Source organism: Myotis daubentonii, chromosome 8, assembly GCF_963259705.1.
Source record: "Myotis daubentonii chromosome 8, mMyoDau2.1, whole genome shotgun sequence".
NCBI classification, from domain to species: Eukaryota; Metazoa; Chordata; class Mammalia; order Chiroptera; family Vespertilionidae; genus Myotis; species Myotis daubentonii.
Genome location: NC_081847.1, coordinates 89,163,407 through 89,181,937, shown reverse-complemented (window position 1 = coordinate 89,181,937; position 18,531 = coordinate 89,163,407).

Sequence of the window (18,531 nt, the reverse complement as noted above, 5' to 3'; positions counted from 1 at the left end):
TTAGATCTAGTCCATTCCTTCAATGACCGCCCCCCCCCCCATATTGCTTTTAGTCTAGAGTTCAAACCTCTCAGAACAACACACAAGGCTCCTTCATACGTAATCCTTGCCCACTCTCCTGCCCCCGCCCCATTTCCTCCAACAGCTCCAGCTACCTGAACACGCGTGCAGCCCAGAGTGCCTGCTGCACGAATGAGCTAATGATGGGTTCTGTGTACTGGTTCCTACTGTTTACATCTTCACAGCAGGCTGAGATTTGTTAGCTCAGAAGCGGGCTGCTGCCAAACTCATGTTTTTATACATCCATTTACTTTAAAAATAGCCCAAACAAGCCGATTTTTTTAGCCATTTAGAGCCAGCTTGCTTTCCATCCCTCCTAAAACCTCACCCCTATCTGCTGACAGTAAGGAAGATGAGCCCTGGCCCATAAAGACCTGGAGCCGCTGCTACCCTTCGGACCTCTGGGACCCAGAGATCCCTGTGCTGCTGACACTAAGTCCCCTCTTCAACTCTCTGAACCCCCTCTCCTGTCCACCTCCGTGCCCCTCCCCCAATTTCCTTGCCATCCTCTCTGGGCAGACTCCCGCTGTGAGGGACTTCCCCTGCCTGGGTACTCCTCAGAATATTGCTCAGAGAGCTTGTATGTGCAACTGCCACCTCATGGTCATATATTTTCCCTTGATAAGCCCCTAAACCTGCCCACCCCCAGGCTTTACACACCCAACAATGCACTTTAGTTGGCTAATTCCTCTTTATCTTTTAAGGCTCATTTTAGGTGGCAAGTCCTCCGGGGAAGCCATCTTTGGCCTACAACACGGAAAACTGATCAGTGCCTTGCCTTGCAATACCTCTACCTGGGACACGATTATAAATCGGAAGTTCCCAGAGTTATGCTTACTTTTACTAATCTCTAAAACACCCCGGGAAAGGCCTCCCTTTCCTTCTGGGTAAGTGGGGTCTAGGTTTTCATTAAGTCAACCAATGTTTATAGCGCAACGACTATGCACCAAGAATAATCTCTAGCCTGGATTTTCAATAGTTAAAAGGAAATGATAGTTTCTGTTCTTGCAGAGGTTAAAGTCTACTGAAGGAGTTAGACATTCATTGGCCACATGGATAAGAATAAGTGCAACTTGGATAAATGCTATGGAGGAAGGTACGAAGAAGAGATTACAGGCCACAATGCAGCTAGTAGTCCAGAGCACAACACATACCCCCAATTTACATTGCATTCTGCCGTCCATCAGAGCCCTCTGACTGCTCCTTTCTTTCCAGGTCCTGCCGCTGGCTGTCCAAGCTAAGATGATACCTGTCTTTTACAGTGAAGAACGCTGCACTTTTGAATTTGGTTACTTATAATTGCACTGAACTCAGATGGATTTTCAAAGAGAACTCCTGGCACCACTGAAGACCCTCTCTTGGCTCAACTCAGTGCGGAGCTGGAGTTGCCATATACCAGGCACATGTCCCCATGAAGACTGTACATGACCTTTCCTTCATTTCAGACATGTTTATTATAAATGCTGTTTCATAGCATATTTTGAAATGCAATGAATGTTAAAGAAAATAATCACCTATACTCACCATCCACGTATGAGCATAGTTGACATTTTTCTGTATTTTCTCTTCTTTGTTTCTATGCCTCTATAACAGAAGTATAGTAACTGCTGTCCTAGCTCCAAGTCTACGCCATCCATCAGCTCCTCACTGGACAGTAAATCCCCTACAGGTTTTAGTGCCTGGACTGCCTGCAGGAACCATTTGGATGGAGGCAGACACGCTGGGACACTAAGCTGGTAATGGGTGAATTCCTGACAGCAACCAGGACTGCTTGGCATGGAGTCAGTGTCTACGTGTCCCTGGTACTTGCTTAAGAAGGCTCTATTTCCTCCCCAAGGATTGAGGTCTTTCAGTTCCTCCCTCCCATCTGCTCCTTCTCTCAGGCTGCTGCTTCTGCTTCTCAGCTCTCTTCAGGGAGTAGAAAAACCTGCTCCTCAAGCAAGCCTGTGAATATTGTTATTCAGCACATCAGTAGCTTGCAATGTTTGTCGTTGAGAGGTACAGTCTTCAAAGCAGTTTCTGATGTGGGTGATCATGACTATCATGTGTGTGGGCTTGGAAAAAGGCCCCTTGGAGTAAGAAGGAAAGAATTTCAGGATCTAAGGAGGACAGGAAGACTTAAGAGAATTATAGCCCACTACAGATGAATAATCCCGCCACACATACTAGTACATATACATTTGCTTTTGCATAATCAAAAGTTTATATAGCCAATTTTATATCTTGATCTTTTTTTAAATATGCTTTTTATTGATTTTTAGAGGAAGGAAGAGAGAGAGATTAGATAGAAACATTGATGACAGAAATATCATCTACTGGCTGCCTCCTGCACACCCCCTACAGGGGATCGAGCCTGCAACCCAGGCATGTGCCCTGACCGGGAATTAAACCAGTGACCTCTTAGTTCATGGGTCAATGCTCAACCACTGAGCAACACCAGCCCGACTGTCTTGGTCTTTTTTATTGAATACTATATTCCAGGGGTCCTCAAACTTTTTAAACAGGGGGCCAGTTCACTGTCCCTCAGACCGTTGGAGGGCCGGACTATAGTTTAAAAAAAAACTATGAACAAATTTCTATGCACACAGTGGCGGGCCGGATACATGTTTTCGGCAAGCCGCATGTGGCCCGCGGGCCGTAGTTTGAGGACCCCTGCTATATTCTAAATGTTTTATCCAAGTCCTAAAATATTCTTTGAGGACTTCATTTCCATGTCTGTAGACTATTCCCTCCTCTGGTGGGCCAGCTGCTAAACCGGTTGCCAATCAGTAATTTCATGTAAGAAGCCCAGGGTCTGGATTCCAACAGCCCAGGCCTCCTACCCACCACCTCTGTGGCATTGCAAAAGATACTTAACCTCGCAGTGCTTTCCCTCTAAAATTAGTTTCCTGTATATAAGAACATTAATATTACCTATCTAGTAAGTTTATTAGAAAATCTAAAATATGCATACTTAAAAACAGTGAATAGGCAATACATCTAGTTGTTGCTATAGTTATTTGATTTTTGAATTGTTTCTAGTTTTTCACTTTTATAAACAAATATGAATATACTAGAGTCCCAGTGCATGGCTTCGTGCACACTGAAAGGAAATCAATTAGAAGGTGGCCAGTGGGGCAGGACTGGGGGAGACGCGCAGGATACAACCTGGAGCCAACCTCACATAGTCCCTCCCCGGCCGGCTGCACCTGGGGTGGCACTAGGGTTCAAAGGGCATCTGTGGAGTGAGTGGGGTCCCTCTGACAGGTGGGGTCCCTGGAACTGAGGGGTCCCGGAGTGCGAGAGGGCACTCTAAAAAGTTGCTGTCACTTGGCAGCTCCTGCGCTGAGCGTCTGCCCCCTGGTGATCATTGTGTGTCATAGCTACCGACTGGTCGACCGGTTGCTTAGGCTTTTACATTATATAGATGAGTATATAAATCATTGTCCTTTTTTTTTTTTTTTTTTTTAGAATTGTAAAAGTTGTATTAACAAACAAAGGCTATGAATTTTTAAAGGTTCTGAATATATTTTGCCAAATTATTTATCAGAAAGATTATATAATTTTACACCCACACAGCAGTTAAATGTTCTCCCTTCAATAAATTCTCCAGCAGCAAGGAGACTAATCCTTTTAAAAACAGACTGGACTGAGGCCCCCCACCCCCATCCTTATCCTAGCTTTGGGGCCCTGCATACACTGCCCCGCCCACCTCTCCACCTTCTTGCTGCTACTCTGGCTGCTTTACTGTCTCCAGCCACACAGGCTTCCTTCCTAGTCCTAAACAAGCCACTTTCCTTCCAACCCCTGGACTGCAGGGTCTTAAGCATCCTACTCCCTCTGCCTGGAATGTCTTTCCTCCTCCACTGCACCCCATCTTCCCAACCTTGGTTAGTTAACTCATAGTTCTACACATACACACTCAGAACATGTTACTCTCCTTTTATATACTCTCTTAGCACTGTCTTTTACTTCATAGCACTTCACAGAAATGTAATAAGCTAAGTGATTGATTATGTAATGATTTCTTTAGTGTTCTTCTGCTGGCTTGTCTCTAAGCACCATGAAGCAGGAACTGTGACTGGCTTCTAGATGATCATGGGGTTCCTATTGCCACGTGCAAAGTACATACTAAATAAATGCTTGTTGAGTGAGTGCAGGTGGAAAGGAAGGAAGATGAATATGACTGAGTCTTGTTTTCCTCTGGTATTATGTGTCTTTAAACCTTCCATTAGCTCATTAAAGTACATTTTATACCTTTCTCCTCTTCCGAAATTTCCCAGCAGAAGCACCAGAGCTGTACTTCAAGGCACAGCCTCAATGACCCAGGGTAGAGACAGGCTTTCTCTCTGGAAAGGCTGACCTGAGAAGCTCTGCACAAGACCCAAGATGGGCAGGTAGAGCTGGGTGAGGTGTTGCACCAGGAGGAACCTGGGATGAACTGAGCCCTCTCCCTGCTTCAGCTCACTGATGACCAGCAGTGGGATTGCAGCCCCCTGAGAATTGGAGGATTCCTCTCTGGACAAATTGTCAGACCCAGGATTCTGACCTTAGAAGAAAGCATTTAATGGGAGAGAGCAAAACAAACAAACATAAAATGGGATTTGTATAAAACAGGAACAATACAGGCCGCAGAAGAAACTTCTATAATGTAATAAATCTAACATTGTAAAAGAGATAAGAGAATAGAAAGTAATATAATTTTTTGAAGAAATATTTGAAAAACAAGAAAGAACTCTCAGAAATTGAACAATATCAGAAATTAAAAATTTGATCAAAGGTCCGAAAGATAAATTTGAGAAAATGATTTTGAAAACAAACAAACAAAAAAAGATAAAAAATAGAAAAGAGGAAACAAGAAAAATAGAAGATCAATATCAGATGAGCAGCATATTTATAAGTTTACTTTGCTAAATTTATTAGGATTGTCCAAGCTCTTGGTTTTCTTTATTAGTCAGCTAAATGAAATATTTAAAAATATTAAATAGGAAATAAAGTGTAAAGCTGCTTACAGGATTTTAAAATAAATTTGTAAGTAAGACCAAACATTAATAAAAACCCTCCTTATAAATGACTGTTAGTACTAATAGATTATGTGCAGAACAATAAATTTGTAAGTTAACATTAAAAGCTTAAAGTAAAGCATTTGAGAAGTTATAACATTAAGGAACTGAATCATTGTTTAAAATCCCGTAACAACACAAATATTGCTTTAAGTGTACACAGGCAGCTATCCTGAACATACACACACAAAATGCCCACTCACAGTCCCGGTAACGTACACAATGCAATATCTACCTAACCCAGAATTGCAGAAAAACTCTATTTGGAGAATGAGAAAAAGAAAAGTTGTGGGTAGGTTGGGGTGGTGGTGTTAAGAGGACTAATTGTTCCTCTTTCAGAGTAGGATGCAACGAAACATGTCTGAGGTTCAAAAATAAAGAAAGAACAACATAATGATGCGAACATGTTATTTGAAAACAAGGCGAAGATAACAGAAGAAAGAGTGCTAACAGCTGAACAGGCTGCCTCTGGGAAGCCTGAATTAGGGGTGGGGAGCAGCAAAGCAGGCAAACTGCTGTTTTCCATAAGCTTATTGAAATAAAAACTATGAATATGTATTACTTTGATAAAAATAAAAGTCAAATTTTACAGAGAGAGCCACCCAGCTTTGAACTCTAAGTACATTGAAATTTTAATCTATTTTGGTTTTTCTCTAAAACCAACGATTTCAGGGTGTTTTTCAGAGTTTCTTTTCCCTTTTCCTCTTCCCTCACTCAAAATTATTTCTCTCCTCCCTCCTGCTGGATAACTCTAACCATACATCAAAGCTGACACAGGCATTTCTCATTAGATGGCCACATACAAGAAAGGAATTTTCTTGCAAAGAGTTCAATACTTGATGCATCTAGAGGTGGATGGTCCCACCCATCGGGTAACAGTGCAGAAATTTCATTTCTTTATATGACATTTTCTCCCTTTTTTTCCTTTTGATTCAAACTGGCCTCACCCAGCGCCTGCCTCCCCTGCCTCGTTCTCCCTTGCATGACCACTTTTCAAGGTCAAGTTCTCAGGACAATGAGGGTCTGGTCATCATCAAATAATCTGAGGGACAAAGTGTCAGGTCTATTGACCACAGAGACAGAGTTTTGGTCAAACTAGCGATAACACGTAGGCCTCAATTGTGTTTGAGCTCCAGGCCCAGAAAATCTAGGTAACCAGATATGCAATTCTAGGGCTCACAGGACCAGCTGCACGGATCAACTGCCCCTACCCTAGCACGGACCCAGGACCTGACCAGATGGTCTTAAAGGAGGACCATGGAAACCTGGCCTATTCAAGGGATGCCCTTATGGAAAGTAAGAGAGGTGCATTAAAGTAGGACATGCTGATGGCCTTCAGAAGAACCGCCTTCCAGGTTCAGAAGGTGACTGGAATTGAGCAGCAGCAGTTATCCCCATGTACTCCCTAAAATGGCCACTGGGATATGAGGGTACTGGGGCAGCACAGCTGAATCTACACATATTCCTCTTGCATCTGACCTCCAAAACCATAAGGTAATAAGTTTGTATTATTTTAATACACTACATTTTTGGTAATTTATTAAAATAGTAATAGGAAACTAATACAGTCTTAAAACTTCTTTGAAACTTGGTGATTTTTTAAAATAAAAAAGTAAATAAAGTTTCATTAAAACACAGTTACCAAATTTTTAAAAAAAACATGTCAACAAAATATGTCTAAGTTCAAATATTACATCAGAGTAATAAATTTAAAAACTTATACAACTCTGTTTAAACTCATAATTACTTTAGAACCAAAGCTTTAGCTATTCATTTAGATACTTCAGAGTCAGTTGCTTATCCTTGAGATACTCCTTCTGCTAGAGATACTCTTACTGCTGGATTATCCTAGAGATACTCCATGTACATTTTTATGTTCCATTTTTCAAGCTAGAGATTAATCTTTCACTTGGAACACGGGAAAACATACTTGCCTTCTACTACATTAGCAAATTCTGTATGGAAGTGCCTAAAGAACTCATTGTTGCTTCCTTCAGTATTAATGGCCACTGGCCATTTGCCGAATGCCTTTACCACACTAGACCACCTGCATCCATTTCTGTTCATTGCTTTAAGAGAGGGGAGAAGAAAAAGAAGAAGAATGAAAATTACAGGGAAAGGGTAAAAACTGATTTAAAGAAAAATGTCAGGAGACCTGACCTTCAAATTGGTGCACTTTCAATATGTTCTTAGGAGAGAAGGTGAAGGTAAGCACAGGCACTGCTTGGAGCCTGCATTCTGGTGCCGCTCTGGAGTGTGGGTGGCATGTGCTCTTGTGAGCCAAGCGTATTCTCTAGGAAACAGAGATCCTCTGATTTGAGAAGCCCTGCGCTGGCAAATTTCACTGGCTTTAAATTCAGCAAAAAAAAAAAGCTCAGTAAGAAAAAAGCTAAAGGACACCCCTATGGGCAATGCTAGGACCAAACTCATCAGATAGAAGATGCTTCAGCCGAGTCTCTGAAAATTTATACATCCTCCTGGATCTTTCAAAAACTTCCAGGCATCAGATATAAGAAACACCATTTACCACCCAGTTTAGGTGTGCTTAATCCCATTTTCTTCATTGAAGACAAATTTTAGAGATATTTCTCTGTAATTTCAAGCAAAAAATCACCAAACAAACAAACAGTAGGGCTTTGTTCTTTGCACACCCTCCCATCCACAAACCAGTGCTGATCACATGCCTACAGCTACACAGCAACCAGGCCAAAAATAAAACTGGGCAGATTGGAAAATACCGAGGTAATCACAATGCCTTCAATCAGGATTTCAGCTAACAGTAGTAAGATGCACATTCTTCAGCTAAATCTTTCATGAGCCATTATGTCTAGATAAACACATAACCATTCATCTGTTCATTCACAGCATTGGCAGATATTTGCTGGGCCCCCGTGACATTCAATGAACCCTGGGGATACATAGCCAAGAGTATATGGTCCCAGGTCATGTGGGCCTCACAAAGGGACTATTTAGACAAGTGCTACCTTGCACAGAAATAAATGTTAGTAAAGTGCGCACAGAGAACTGTTGCTGAACAGAGAATACTTGTATCACGAGGAGAGAGAGAGATTTGGGTTTTCTGTTTGTTCTGTTTTGCTTTTTTGCCTATTCTGCATTTATCTTCGTTTGAATTCCTTCAGAAGCTGACCCTGCTAAGATTCAAGATGGTTATTTGGGAACTAAAAGACAGATTCTTAAGGGAGAGGAGCTGGATCAGAGAAGGGAAGGCAGCCAATAGAGAGTATACTATCTAAACAGCTGCCGCAGCCAGAGATTAGAGCTCATTGTCACTGGGGAATTCTGGGAAATGGTTTAAAATACGCACCTCATAGTTACCCTCTGAAGGACAGAGGGGAGAGAGAGGCAGCTCCAAGCAGTCCTCAGTCCCCAGAACTTCTGGCCAGCCCAGATGCTGGCAGTTGAATGCCAAGGTCAGCTAGAGCATCCTGAAGGGGTCATTTTCAAGGAATTTGAGTAAAGCACCTACAGCTACTGCTACAGCACATGAACTTCTTCCCAGGTTTGGACAATTCCTAATTGTATGACCCTTGGTAGGAAACAGAGACTACTTAGCACTATGAAACATCAGAGATGCAAATTTAAATGACAATGAGATAGCTCTTCACACCTGTCAGGATGGCTACCATCAACAAACAAACAAGCGCTGGCATGGATGTGGAGAAAAAGGAACCCTCGTGCACTGCTGGTGGGAATGCAGACTGGTGCAGCCACCATGGAGAACAGTATGAAGTTTCCTAAGAAAATTAAAAATGGAACTGCCATTTGACTCACTTCTAGGAATATATCCTAAGAAACTAGAAGCACCAGTCAGGAAGAATATAGGCACCCCTATGTTCATCGCAGTGTAATTTACAATAGCTAAGATCTGGAAACAGCCCAAGTGCCCATCATCGGATGAGTGGTGCATTTGCACCATCGAATACTATGCAGCAGTAAAAAAGAAGGCTCTCTTACCCTTTGAAACAGAATGGAGGAACCTGGAAAGTATTATGCTAAGCGAAATAAGCCAGTCAGAGAAAGACAAGTATCACATGACCGCACTCACATGTGGAATCTAAAGAACAAAATAAACTGATGAACAAAATAGACCCAGAGACACAGAAGCATGCAACAGACTGATGAATCTCAGAGGGAAGGCAGGGGTGGAGGGGTGAGGGGGAGAGATTAGCCGAAGAACTTATAAGCACATATGCATAACCCCTGGGCACAGACTATAGTGCGGTAACGGCATGGGAGGGGACTGAAGGGGGTGGAGGGGGTCAATGGGGAAAATAAAGAGACATCTGTAATACTTTCAACAATAAAGATACATTTTTTTAAAAAAGAAACATAAAATGTGAAGTGCTGCTTTCCCAGTGAGGCCACAGGCATGTGAGTGAGGCTCTGCCAGTCAGACAGGCCTGAGTGATTGAAGCAGCAAGTTCAGCAAAACCCTCTCTTTGCATCATGGGAGATGGTAGCTAATGTATGGAAATCAAATTTAGCCAACGTAGCAGATAGCTTTTCCCAACCCTGTTTGTCTTCACCTTTCCTCTGTCTATTAAACATACACACACAAGGCCTTTTGTTCAGAGTAGAGAAGAGCCTAGTAAAATTAAAATGTTAAATTTTTAGCATAAATTTTACCATTCATCTTTATATTGTGCAATGCAAGTTTTAAATGAAAATATCAGCGTTTTTAACTTCTGTGTGACATCACCAAAATTATAAAATTAATATTTTGTAGCTCATCCCCAAAGGTGCCTTGAGCTGGCCAGGGGCACAGCACCAGCATCAGAAAAGCTGGGGGCGGAAAGGATCACCTTCAGTCACAGAGCCTTGGAGTGAAGACCCGCGCAGTCACTGGGTGCCCTGCTCACCACGTGCAGGTCGGCATCCCCTCCAGTCCTAGGTATGCCAAGGTCTCTTTGCACCAGCCCCTCACCCATGTGCTACCCCCAGGGAGGGGCAGGGTCTGGCACAGTCTAGCGGCTCTGGCCAGTCATTAGGCCTGTCGCCAGAAGCCACACAAATGGGGTGAAACCCAGTGATTTGATAGCTCTGCACTAGAAAACACTAAGTAAGTCCTTGGGTCCAAGGTGGGCTCTAAGCTAGTCCTAACTGACATTGACCTCTGGCTGGCCACCCACCAACCACTCCATGATGCTTCCAGCCCAGGTGGGAACGCCTGTCTCCATGCCCAGCTCCAAGACATGGCGGGATGTACACATCCAAGTCTGACCTTTCTCATGGCCACGCCCAGGCATCTTCTCGAGGCAGAGAGCAGCTACAGTTGCAGGGTGACGAGAGGGAGGTGGAAACCAAGTGGGCCCGTACCAGAAGGTTGGGGATCAAGCAACAGAGAACCTCTCCTCTGAAAGAGGCGGGACTGCAGGAGGCCCAGGTACTAGCCCCTGGCACACTTCACTGTCTGATCAGCCCTCACAAAACATAAGCTGAAAGATCAAGTTGATAAGAATATCAACAGAGCAATGGCTGAGCATGAAACCCTCAGTGCAGAGCTTCTCTGAGCAGGGGCCCTGTGCTATTGTACTGGCCGTACAGCCTTAAAGCTGGCTGTGTGTATCACACAACTCCCCTGGCCACAGACAGGCTTCTCCAAAGAGCCCACCTGATCGTCCACTTCTCTTCTTTCCCATCATATCTCCACTCCCTGTATCAGGCTTCCACTTCCAAATCAGCAATGGGCCAGGCTTTGTGGTCTCCTTACACCGTTTTGAGGTTTCCTTTAAGAAGTCAGATCCTAAGATTATGGCATGAGGTCAGACATGTGAAGGAGAATTTGCGTTTGAGTGGTCCTGATGCTTAAACTCCATTAGCTTCGCAGTAAATCGTCCTCTACGCACAGTTTCTCTCGAACTGCTCCCCCATTTTCCCTCCGACTGCCAAATGTAATGGACAGCTCGGCCCGAGCTTTACCTGATTCCTCCCTGTATCTGAGACAGCATTAACTGCTCGCTCCTTGAAACCCTCCACGTTGGCTTCCAATACATCATCTATCTTCTAATTCATTTCATCTTTCACTGGCTTCTCTTTTTGATTCCTTTTACCCGTGGTCCCCAGATAACAGTTAGTATACATATTTATTTTTAAAGGGAAATTACTGCTTAAAACTAAGATGATATACTATATATGGAAGTGAAGTATAAACTGTAAAGCACTATATAAATAGGAAACATTATTATTGCTAAGTGATTGATTCCATAATTTATTTAGAAATTGTTTTATCTTGATTTTCCAAATTATCTTTTTATATCCTAAAAGAAATATGTAAGTAAGGGATTCACGCAAGCTGTAGAAATGACTTCATGATGTATACAGTATTTGTGTTTTAAATATTTTGTATTCTCCATTACCAGATAAATAACACTGAAAAATTAAGGTAATGATGTTTATTGTTTGTATCTCTCTACTTCTCCCTTTATATGAGTAAAATTTTTATTTTTATGGAAATTGGTTGCATGAAATGCAAGAATGCAAGCAAAAGTGTCTAAATGTGGCAGATATATTTCCCTAACCAGACATTAATCTGTCCAAAAGAAAAAACAAGCAAAACACTCTATTTATTTCTCCTTATCTGAGTTTGCTCACTTATGCCACTCCAAATAATGACTTCATTTTGCAATAAATCCTTTTTCTAAGGAACTTGTTGAATAGTTGCATTAATAATGATCAACATATCTGAAGGCAGAAATAACTTATAATTTATTATCTCCTTGTCTCAAAGTTAATCACAGTTTCAAAAACTATCTCCATTTTAAAAAATCCACTTAGGTTTATAAAGGACTTCAGATGAGACAATAAAAACATGCTTCAAGTCTAAAATATTAATTACCCAAAGGAAAATGATAGTTTCATATTTATAATGGTGATTTATTATTCCTCTAAAGAGCGAACTATGCACTCATTATCTTCATATTTGTAAATCCATCATTATAAATAATCAAGTTTTTGTGGCAAAGCATTCTTTTTAAAATTAGCACTGTCTTTATTACAAGTTTCGTGCAGGTTTTGCTTTTGTTTTTACATTGGGGAGAGAAAGTCCTATTGGTTTCTCTAGCAGTAAGTTTTCCAGAGATATCTTGCTTGAATGCTGGTCTTATTCATCTCTTGTCCATAAAATAGTGCGCCATGCTTCCTTAATGCCCATATGGGGATTGTAACTTCCTTAATAAACTCAATGAGTTTGGAAACTTTATCATGGGATAATAACCAGAATGACTTGCCAGCACTAATAGCCATTAGGATGCCATTATGTTTCTGGACTTCTTTAACAAGCTCATTGTGGTCAAAGCACCGTGCCAGCTGCATGCAGTGGGTCCTAAAAGAGTCAGATTTCCCAAACACTGTAAGTTTAACAAGTGTAGATCTGGTACCTTCTGATGGGCACAAACATCTTAGGAAAACTGCAAATAAATCACTTTTTCCCATAAGGCAGGAATAATCTATGGGGTTTGACCAGAATAATGATGTATATTTCGTGGTCCCTCAACTGTAAAGCTGCCAGCAGAATTGAGGTCATATCTGCAGTTGTTATTAACAGTCAGTGCTCAAGAGGACTGCAGCTCTGAGCTTTCATGAGTTGCAGAATGACACCTGACCTCCAAACAAATACTCCACCCCTCTTTCTATAGAGTATGAACTGACCTTATAAACAAATGTCCTGTACTAGAGAGAAGGCTGGCAAAATTACCAAGGGATTCTTGTTTAATATCTATCTGTTATCTTCTAGGAAAAGTAATATTTTAATTTGTTCAATCAATCAAGTATTCAACAAATCTTCATTGAATCCATATTATGTCCAAGGTCACACTGTATATATAATTAAGTTGGAAAAATTCAATGCTATACATTAAATGTTAAATATCATGATAGCATAAAAACATACAAGATGCATTTTAGGGGGTTCAACTTGGCCCCTAAAATGTAAGCAAAGTACCTCATCCGTTCTGCACTGCAGGAAAAGCTAATTATGCTCGAATTATTGAAACATGTTACATCTGCCTTCTATTTTTTGTTAGTAATGTAAGATATTTTAAGGATATTTTCACAGGTTCAATTTTTGCTTTATATGCAAACTTAAGAATATAAACTCTCACCCCCCAACCTGCTGTTGACCTACCTTTTACAATGGGATTCCATCCTGCCATGTTGGATATTTGGTATGAAAGAGAAGGGATTTAAAAAGACCCACTCCTTGCCCTTAAGGAATTTACACATTAGAAAGAATAATACACTTTGTAAGTAATTCTCTATGGGAAGCAAAATCAATCCAATACCTGCAAGACAAAACAAAGTCCCAGTGACCTCGATTCTCATCCTTAGCCAAAATCCATCTCATTATTGAAAACTTTTTTACACTAACACTTTGAGGGGAAAAAAATAAATAATGAGAAAGTTTAACTGTCACATTATATATGTTGTTAACAAGAAAACAATTATCTCAGATGTTTTTCTTATCTGTAAGTAATTTCATTGGGTAGGCACTCATTTAATCATGGCCCTCTGCTTGCTAGTATAGCAAGTGTCGACCTTGAGCATAGGTATTTTTACAAACAAACTTTGTGTGACAATCTGCCTGACAGGCTGCAAAACCCCATACATAATTACATACAGTATACTCCAAATTATATACTGAGAAATATCTCCATTAAAAATTACACAGAAAGTCTCAGGACCCTTGTCAACTTCATTTAACATAAACTCAATTTATAAAATGAGAAATTACTTTTCTAAATTGATAATATGAAAATTTAACTCTAGACTAAAAAGGTATTTACTTTTCTAATTTGTTAGCTATGTAAGTTTTAAAGTTGATCATAAGTTTTTAATGAAATATAAAATGGAAGAAAAGAGAAGACATAAAGAGCCAGAAGTTGTTTAAATTTTTCACAGTTGAAGAGAACTTTTGTTTTTATTTTAACCTCCAAAGAGTTTTCCCCTTATAGTTGAAAAGAAATGTATATTTTAATATACACTCCAGTCAATTTTATTTTAGATATCACTCATCTTATCACTAATTTTATTTTTCCTTTGGGTCATTTTCTATTCCCACCCAATGAACGCCTCTCACTGCATATATTGACATTTTTTTTCCTGCCCGTCAGAAAATTATCTGTGGAATAGGACTTAGTCTCCCAGCTGTCCTTTTCCTGGATGACCCCATAAAACAAAAATGTTAAGTGGCTTTAGGTGCCACGGAGCCAGAAATTAAAAATAGATAACATATAATCCATTACCCTCAATGAGTGGTAGAGACACACACGTAAACAAATAGTTGCAATAAAGTATGAAACTACTACGGCAAAAGTATCTACGAGATCCTTCAAGAACATAAAGCAGACATGATCCACCTCTTCCCTATTTAGAATAAAAGGATTAGGGAACACCTCACCGGAGATGATTAAAGCTTAACTTCTATTTAAAGTCCACTTAGGTTGAAGCTCTCCAGTTTAAATAACAGGGCCATGTCAGGCAAAGAAAACCTGTGCCCAAAACTGCATGGTCCACTCGGTGCTCTGAGTGGCTTACTGCAAGAGTCTGTGGACTACAGCCATGGGCCAAATCTGGCTGACCACCTGTTTTCATGCAGCCTGTGAACAAGAATGCTGTTTCCATTTTTTAAGTTGTTGGGGGAGGACTAAAAAATAATATTTCATAGCACATGACTAAAATTATGTAAAATTAAGTGGTCACATGGGAATACATCCATGCCGTTCCTTCATGTATTGTCTACGGCTCCTTTCCGCTGCAGCGGAGAGTTGGAATCGCTGTGACAGAGACCTTTTGCCCACAAAGCCTCAAAGACTTACTAGCTGGTTCCTCACAGGAAGCGCGTTGTGTCCTGGTTTAGTCTGACTGGCACGGAGTCCTGAGGAAGCAGTGGGACGTGAGGTAAGCAAAGAGAAATACTGGGAGTCTTCCCTTCCTGGTGTCATGTGTGGACGATAGGTGATGGTGAGCTAGTAAAACGGGAAAGTTTTAAATAGCAGAGCTCTAAGGCCGGATTCCATTTCTGATAGCTTGAAGAGCCATGCTAGATACAAACGGAACTGTTAAATGGCCATGATGGTGAAGGTCTGAAGTGGAACAATTACAATGAGATCAAAAAGAAATGTTTAGGAGATAGAATTAGTACAACTTCATGATGAACTCAATATAAAAGGTGAAAGGAAGCAAAGACCTTAGTTCCTGATTTGGTTTCAGGAAAATGGTGGTGCCATTCACCAAAATAAGAACTAATTCTTTTTTCCTGCTTTCTATCATTTAGGAAAACTACATAAAATATGTCCCAAATCCATCGATTTGTGATGTTTCCCATGCATCTTATGAATCAAACAATGGGAAATTGCAGCATAGGCTGGTGTGGCTCCATTGGTTGGTGCATCATCCCGTGCATCCCTGGTCAGGGCCCATACCTGGGTTGCAGGTTCAATTCCTAGTCAGGACACATGTGGGAGGCAACCGATCAATGTATGATCAATATATCTCTCTCACATCAATATTCTCCACAGCTCCCCTTACCCCCCAATCAATTCCGTCTAATTTCCCAACCCTGTGAACTGAGTTAGGCCAGTTGTGAGCCTAGGATTCCCTTATCTTCCTCTTTTTTGGCTCAGCTGCATTTTCTGTTTTTCTGCTTAGTGAGATGGACATGTGGGCCATTTACTTCTTGTGCATTATGGGAGATGTGTCTTAACAGAGAGAACCAAGCTGTGCTCTACCCTCAAAAATCCCACACCCAGCACAGTGGATGCCCAGTGAGTTTCTGAGCTCCTTGTGGCAGTACAGGGAGGGAAGGATCCTAGGAGCCTTCTCATCATTACCACCAACACCGGATCCAACACAGATTCCTGGAAACCAACCCCAAGCAACTCTAAAGGTCTAAATTAAACTCCAGAAACAGTATTTTCAACAAGCAGCTCAAATGATTCTGAAGCAGGTTGTCCCTGGACCACATATGAAAGCGCCTACCAGTAGCACCAGTATGCTTCTAACCATAACCAATATGAGAGGAAGGTGCTGGTGAGCTCAATGCTAAAGACTAGGTAACTATCCAGACAGACTTTTCAGTGATACCCAGAAAGAACACCTTGCCTCATGATGCTGCATAGACCAAGGGAGACGTGTGCTGGTTGCCAGCAGGACATGATAATTGGTCTGGATAAATCTAACTGGAGGAAAAGATGGATTTGTCAGTCTTGGACCCTAGCTTGGAGAGTAGGGCCTTGAAACAAACTCACCTGCAAAATAAAACCGATGCAAAATGAATGTCAATTACCTGTCCCAGTGGGCCTGCTCATCTTCACTTTTTTAACGAGTCATTTGCTGTGTCACACTTACATAGAGTGCCCATGACAGTAATATCCAGTGCCCTTTAGACTCTTAGGGAAGACACAATGCATTTAAGCATCAAGTGAAATACAACCATTGTTTCTCTTGACAAAGAGAAAGAATGACAGTGCAATTGTGAATAAAACCTACATCAGAAAATCACTAACCCTGTATTGTATCCCCATATAATCTGTGAATGGGTTTTTTAAAAAGGTTTGAGCATATCCATATCACATGCAGTAGACCTAAATATTGTAGTTACCTTAGCACAAAGGAGCAAATTAGCATTTTGGTTTTTGTGTCAGGTTATTGTCCTGGACTTTGAGAGTCTAGCAGAATTTTTTTTCCTGTTGTCCCATGCCCAGCCTTCACTCTGTTTATCAGACTTACCATTCTGAAATAAAAGCCTTCCTCAGTCTCTTCATATTGTGCCATGCTATACCACCTCTACTGAGCACCTTCTCTGTGTTGGGTATTCAGTCAGATGGTTTTCACCTATTATCACTTTTCCACAGCATAGACCCGTAGTGTTCATCTTACTCTCCCCATATCACACTTGAAGATAATGAAGCTGAAAGAGCTGAAGCAGCATCATGTAGGCTAGTGTCTCCATGAGCTAGATCCCTTGCCCAGTGAGCAGCCTCAGTCTCCTAAGCCATAGTCCAACCCTTCCCCTCGCCTGCAAATGCCTGGATGAATTGATAGCATCGGGTTTCTAAACGAAAAAGGCTGAGGTCTGTGACCTTGGCTGGTAACCCCTGAAACCCACAGATGGCCGTGCCTATTCCCCACAGGAGTATAATGGGATTCTACTGGAACACAAACTACATAGAAAAACTAGTTAATATGGCTTCACTAATGTTCCATCAAATCACTGAGTAGAGTCAGAACTCTTCCAAGAATCCCGAGGATAGCTTTGTGTCAAGTCACTGAATCACCCGGAGCCCAATAAAAATAATGACTAATACCTTTTGGTCTCTATCACATACTCTGCCAAGTAGCGAAAAAATAGAAAGCTGTTCCTCACAAATGTCACAATAGAAGAGGCATTGTTCCACAGCGCATGTGTAACAGTCACTGCAGGACCTGGGGGCTGCTGCTCACACAGGAGTGGACCTCATGTCTTACTGTGTTAAGTCTTCAAGATTCTAAACGCTTTTCAATCATCGAATGTGCTGTGCTTTCGGGGTACAAACCAAAGCATTAAGCTTGAGAAATACAAATTATTAGAACAAAAATGGTTTTTCAATGTAATTTCTAGTGTTGAATTGGATTTTTAAAAAATAAATGGAAAACTCTGGTATATCTGTAATTGAAACAAATAAACTACAGCAAAACAATTCTTATATCCTTTATGAGTGGACTCCTAGAGTTACTCAAAATCTCCCTGAAGTTGTCTCATGTTAACATTCTTCAAGTCAGAGCACTCAATAGTAATGAGTCTTCTTTATATCTAATACCTAATCAATAAGAAATAAAACTTCTGGCACTAACAGATTGCCATTTCAGAAAAAAAAAAGATTTCTTTTGCTTGGCCTGTATTTCCTCATTAATAAAGTCAATGCAAGAAAGTCTGATTTATTTGGATTTTTTCCCCCCACTGAACAAAAAGTAATTTGGTGAACCTAGAGTTTTATTTTTCATTGTATTGTATTTTTTAATTAAAACTGGCTAGTAGAACCTCTCTATCCCCAAATCACTGTATGTATTAAATTTCAAGGAATCCTAAAGCAACTGGAGAGAATTTCATTTTTAGCAAACTGTAAGGCATTAAAGTCAATAAATGGACTAGTGATGCAATTAATATGCTAGAGACCTTTAATGGAAAAAAAGGAAGATTAGTGTTAACAACCATTATTTCTCTCAGTTACAGAAATTTCTAAGCCTGTGTTTTACTTAGTAAACTATGTAATCAGGACCATTGAACAGTAGTTGTGTTTTCATTATAGTTCATGTTAATTAGTCAATTTACTTTTGGTGTGATTGTCATTAATTTAGAGACTGGGATGCTGTAGCCTGTACAACTTCTGTATATAATTCATAACCAAGAATATATGGTAAAGCTCTCCAGAAA